Here is a 6,000-nt window from a genome sequence, read left to right on the forward strand (position 1 = left end):
CCCTTTTACTCCATCCACATACCCTACGAATATGGCCTTCTTAGCCCTTGGTTCAAGCTTTCCTTCATTAACGTGATAATAAGCTGGACACCCAAATACTCGTAAGTATGAATAGTTAGAGGGTTCACCTGACCATACCTCATTCGGAGTCTTAAAGTCAATTGTCGATGCTGGAGATCGATTGACAATATGAGCAGCAGTGTGAACTGTTTCAGCCCAAAATACTTTGGACATTTTGGCTTGTAGGAGCATACAACGAGCCTTTTCAAGAAGAGTTCTGTTCATTCTCTCGGCAACTCCATTCTGCTGTGGGGTATGTCTGATAGTCATATGTCTTGAGATCCCATGAACCTTGCAGAATTCATTAAACTCTTCATTGCAAAACTCCAAGCCGTTGTCTGTGCGAAGATACTTGATTTTCCGCTCCATTTGATTTTCAACCAAAATCGTCCACTCTTTAAATGCTCTTTTTGCCCTTCAATGGAAGTTTAGAGGGACCCCATAAATATGAATGGATGTAGTCTAGCACTTCTCTTGTCTTGTGTTTGCCAGTGCTGAAGCTGACCTTCTTCTGCTTCCCTAGAACGCAGTGCTCACAGAAGTCAAGCGTGCTGATCTTCTCACCTTCCAAAAGTTTACGATTGCTCAACATCTCCAGTCCACGTGCGCTCATATGACCCAGTCTCATGTGCCATAGTCTTGCCTTGTCATCATTAGATAACTGCACTGTAGATGCATTTGCAGAGCCAACAATGGTGCTTCCGGCCAATGTGTAAAGGCCATTCTCCAGCTTGCCTTTCAGCATGACTAAAGAACCTTTAGTCACCTTCATAGTTCCTGCTTCGCTCATGTACCTGTAGCCTTGTTCATCCAGAGTACCCAAGGAGATCAAATTCTTCTTCAGATCAGGAACATGACGGACTTGTGTAATAGTCCTCACGATTCCATCATGGCAGCGAACCCGAACTGAGCCAATGCCAACTATTGCACAAGTTGCATTATTGCCCATTACTACGGTTCCTCCACTTTTCTCGTAGCTGCTAAACCAGTCTTTTCGGAACGTCATATGCAGAGTACAAGCAGAGTCTAACACCCATTTGTTTTCATAACTACTATTATTATTACACGATGTTGTTAGTACATAATCATTATCAAAATTATGTACCTGTTCAACTGTAGATGCACTCGCCTTTTCCTTGGACTTTGACATTGGGCAATCTCGTTCAAAGTGCCCCTTCTTGCCACAACCCCAACACTCTGTATTCTTCTTGTTCACACGAGACTTTGATCTGTGCTTTGATTTGGTCTTTCCCTGTTGGCTAGTCCGGCCTCTTACAAAGAGGCCACTTGCCTGGTCATCTCTATCTCCTTCAATGTGCCTCCGCACATCACTAGAGTTAAGTGCCTGCCGCACTTGCTCAAGCTTGATAGGCTCCTTGCTATACATCATTGAATTCTCAATATCACGATATCCTGAAGTCAATGAAAATAGCAAAGCACATGCAAGCGTCTCCTCCTCCTTTTTAATTCCTGCAATCTGTAAGTCCATGACAAGTTTATTGAACGCATCTAAATGATCTTGTAACGAAGTACCTGACCCCATCTTAAATGTGTGAAGACGCCATTGTAACAACATCCTTGTTGTCACTGATCGGTCTTGGTATAGCCCTTCTAGCTTTTTCCATAACTGTTTGGTCGTCTCTTCGGTACCCGTACTCACTTCACAAAGCACGTTAGGTGCAAGGGATAGTTGGATTGCACTCAATGCATCCCCTTCAATCTTCTCCTTGTCGGGAGCTGATATATCCTTAGGATACTTTCCGTCAATAGCATGGATTGAACCTTCCCTCCGCAGTAACGCCATCATCTGGATCTTCCAGATATTGAAGTTGTTGCATCCACTAAATCTATCAATTTCAAACTCCATGGAACTCATCTTTGCTTGTTCTTCCTCCTTGGATCGTTAAAGAATCCTGTTGCTCTGATACCAATTGTTAGCGGAAACGTAAAAGAAAGAACACAAGATTTAACGTGGTTCAGATCAAAATAATCCTACGTCCACCAGAGAACAGTTGCCTTTTTAATATTAACAAAGGAAGGGGAGAGTTCCCAATTACACTTAAGAGAATTTCTCTCTTAACTCTCTACTCACTACAATGTGTTGTATTATTTTTGGGATGGTTTCTACAAATGAAGGAGTGCATCTATTTATAGAGGTAAAGACCTCCTCTTGATGTCATTGGTGACATCAAACTACCTCCTCTTGATGTCATGGGTGACATCAAAGGAGGAAGCTTCCTCCTAGCATCCACACCAACTCTTTCCACCAACTCTTCCAATTGGCATGCCATTGTTGACTAAATATAAACCAACACCTTCAGAACCTATCCATGGTGTTGCAAATGCATTGTTGTATCCACAATTTAGGCAGACACCAATGTTAAAATACAGGTATGTAAATATACATGGTTACAAGTCCAATGCTAATATTAAAACCTTCAAAAAAAATACACCTCAATGTAAAAAAAAGAGATGGGATAAATAACCATTCCGTTAAGTCAAAACTAAATTTGACAAATTTGACTAAAACGCATAGTTTTGCGATATTTCTCAAATAAATAATGGGCCAATATGAGAGACTCGGTGATAGACTCTAATACTGCTTGGCACATTTGTGCAAACAAAAATAACTTATTATCTTACACCCCAGTTGAGAAAGGAGGAGAAACTATTTATCTTGGTGACTCAAAAAGTCACCTTCTTAGTAAAGGGACAATTCTTCTCAAACTCACATTTGTAAAACTTTAGCATTGAGTGATGTGTAGCATGATCCTAATTTCTAAACCAATAAGTACTCCTCACCTCATATATACATTGTGCCCAATATCTAAACATGTAGCAAATAGACAAGCAAGTCCTAATCCCTTAAGTCAAGGTTAACCACGACACTTACCTCGCTCCAAGGGTCAATTCAAAGCTCAACCACAGTCTTGCCTTTTAAACAAGCTTCCAAACCAATACAATCTAACAAATTACCAACCAAACGATTCAGATTAAGCCTTAGGAACTACTCACGATTGCAAGGGATTCAATGTAGGTCATTATAGAAAAAAACAACAATAGTCAACTCCCGGGCTTGCTTGGTCCAAACTCGAAATTCAGACCGAAACCCGATTACTCATTTACCCCCAAGTCCGGTTATGTAATTTGTTTTGGAATCCGACCTCAATTTAAGGTCTAAATCCCAATTTTATAAAAATTCCTAATTCTATCCAAACCCCCAATTTCCATCATGAAAACACTAGATTTTTGTTGAAAACTTGTGAAATTTATTAAAAGATCGAAAGAAAATAGGTTAGAATCACTTACCAATGATTTGGGGAAGAAGAGTTCATTGAAAAATCGCCTCTCACTACTAAAAATCACCTGTTTACCGACGCGAGTTACCGACGGATGTCCGTCGGTAACAAAGCTTTACCGACGGAAGTCCGTCGGTAAGTGGTTGGTAGGTGAATCCTTCCTCGGTAGAATAGACCGACAGAATCCATCGGTAAGTACCGACGGACCCCCATCAGAAAGCCATCGGTACATTTCTGAGAATAGTTGGTCAAATAATTTTACTTACCGACGGATATCCGTCGGTATATTATAAAATAATATAATAATAATAATAATAATATCAATACTGACGGATATCCGTCGGTAAATTAAAAATAATAATTTAATAATACCGACGGACACCATCGGTAAGTTAAGAATTTTAATTTAGTAATATAAAAATTTAATATATGAATAAATTCATTTTCCGATGGCTATCCGTCGGTATTTTCAACAAAATATGAAAATTTGGTTCAAGAATATACCGGCGGACTCCCTCGCTAATTAAAAATTCTAGATTGAAAATGAATAATCGTTCCAACGGACTCTGTTGGTAAGTCTCTCGGTAAATCTGGTACATTTTTGGCAGGCAATGCCTATTTTTTGTTGCACCACCTGCCAGCAGAATATTACAATACAAACTAAAATACAACCACAATAAAACTCAACTTAACAACTAAAAAAACTTTATAAACTATATCTAAACATCCAAATTATCCCATCAAACATCCAAATATCTAAATTATCCCATCAATCATCAAAACTATCCAACCAAACATCAAAACGTAACATTCAAAGTTAACATCCAACTAAACAACAATCCAACCTGTAATGACCCAAAAGGTTATCACTTGCTTTTAAATTGAATTCTATGTTCCGAAGCCTTGAAAACCTCATTTAGCATTACCTCGATTTGCGTGTGTAGTCCGGGCACGTAGCCGGAAAGCCTAAATATGAAAATTTATAAAAAATGATAAGTTTTGACTATAAAATGAGTTTATTTGAATTCGGTCAACATTTTAGGTAAACCGACCCGGACCCGTGATGTGACGGTCCCGGAGGGTCCGAAGGAAAATATGGGACATGGGCGTATGCCCGGAGTCGAATTCTGAGGTCCCAAGCCCGAGAAATGAATTTTTAAAGAAAATTATTTTCTGAAATTGTTTCAAGGAATTTGAAATGAATTTTGATTAGAACATGTTGGTATCGGGCTTGTATTTTGGTTCCGGCGCCCGGTATAGGTCTTATATGTGATTTAAGATAACTCTGTGATGTTTGGTAAGTAACGGATGAATTTTGATTAGAACATGTTGGTATCGAGCCTGTATTTTGGTTCCGGTGCCCGGTATAGGTCTTATATGTGATTTAAGATAACTCTGTGATGTTTGGTAAGAAACGGATGTCATTTGACGTGATTCGGACCTAAATTGCAAAATTTGACGTTTTAAGAAGTTTGAAATAATTCATTGCTTTTGAGGTTTAATTCGATATTAATGATGTTAATTGGACAATTTGATCGTACGGATAAGTTCATATGGTGTTTTCGAGTTAGTACGTATGTTTGGTTTGGAGCCCCGAGGGCTCGGTTGGTTTCGGATGTATTTCGGAAGGTTTTAAACTCTTAAAAAGTTGCGTGTTTTCAGCTGTTGGTATTCTGATATTTTCTTCTTCGCGTTCGCGGGAGGACCCTCGCAAACGCGATATGTTAATTATGCTGAAGGAAATTCCTTCTACGTGAACGCGTAACCCAGGTCGTGAACGCAAGGCATTGGGGGGTCTTCCCTTCGCGAATGCAGTCTTGGGAACGCGAACGCGAAAGCTAATTGAGCCTGGGCAGGGGGTGGGGCATTAAACCTACGCGAACGCGACCACATGGACATGAACGCGAAGGCTCGAGGGGTCATTTCTCCGCGAACGCGAGCCGTCTTCCTTGAATGCGAAGGCCTAGTAATCCTAACCCATCGCGAACGCGATGGACCTGTCGCGAACGCGATGAGTAATTTCGCCCAGTTATTTTAAGTTCCAAAAACAGAACACATTATGGGATTTTCATTATTTTTCACAAACTTCATCTTCTCCACACCTCTTGGGCGATTTCTGAAGAACTTCTTCACCATAACCTCTTGGGTAAGTAATCTTTAACTTGTTTTCTTCCATTTTTATCAACACCCACTAGATTTCTAGGCCTAAAACATGTGATTAAGGGTAGAAAATTTGGGATTTAGGTAGAGTTAGGGCTTTTTGATTATTTGGGAATTTAACCTCGTTTTGGGGTTAGATTTGAAAACAAATTATATATTCGGGCCGCAACAATGTTATTATTGTTTGTTGTAAAACTTGAACTGTTCTCTCTTATCACTCTTTAGCTTCTATTGGATTTGATATGTTCCCCGTAGCATGTACCCCCTCCCATTTACATTGTTTATTCCTGTTTATTTTTTTGCTGTATATTATATAACTGCACAGGTTTATCTGGAGTCTGGTCCTAGCCTCGTCACTACCTCGCCGGGGTTAGGCCAGACACTTACCAGCACATGGGGTCAGTTATGCTGATGCTACACTCTACACTATGTGCAGATACCGGAGCAGCATTTGGACAGTAGCACTTGGGGAGCCAGCCTT

Source organism: Nicotiana sylvestris, chromosome 8 (assembly GCF_000393655.2).
Source record: "Nicotiana sylvestris chromosome 8, ASM39365v2, whole genome shotgun sequence".
NCBI classification, from domain to species: domain Eukaryota; kingdom Viridiplantae; phylum Streptophyta; class Magnoliopsida; order Solanales; family Solanaceae; genus Nicotiana; species Nicotiana sylvestris.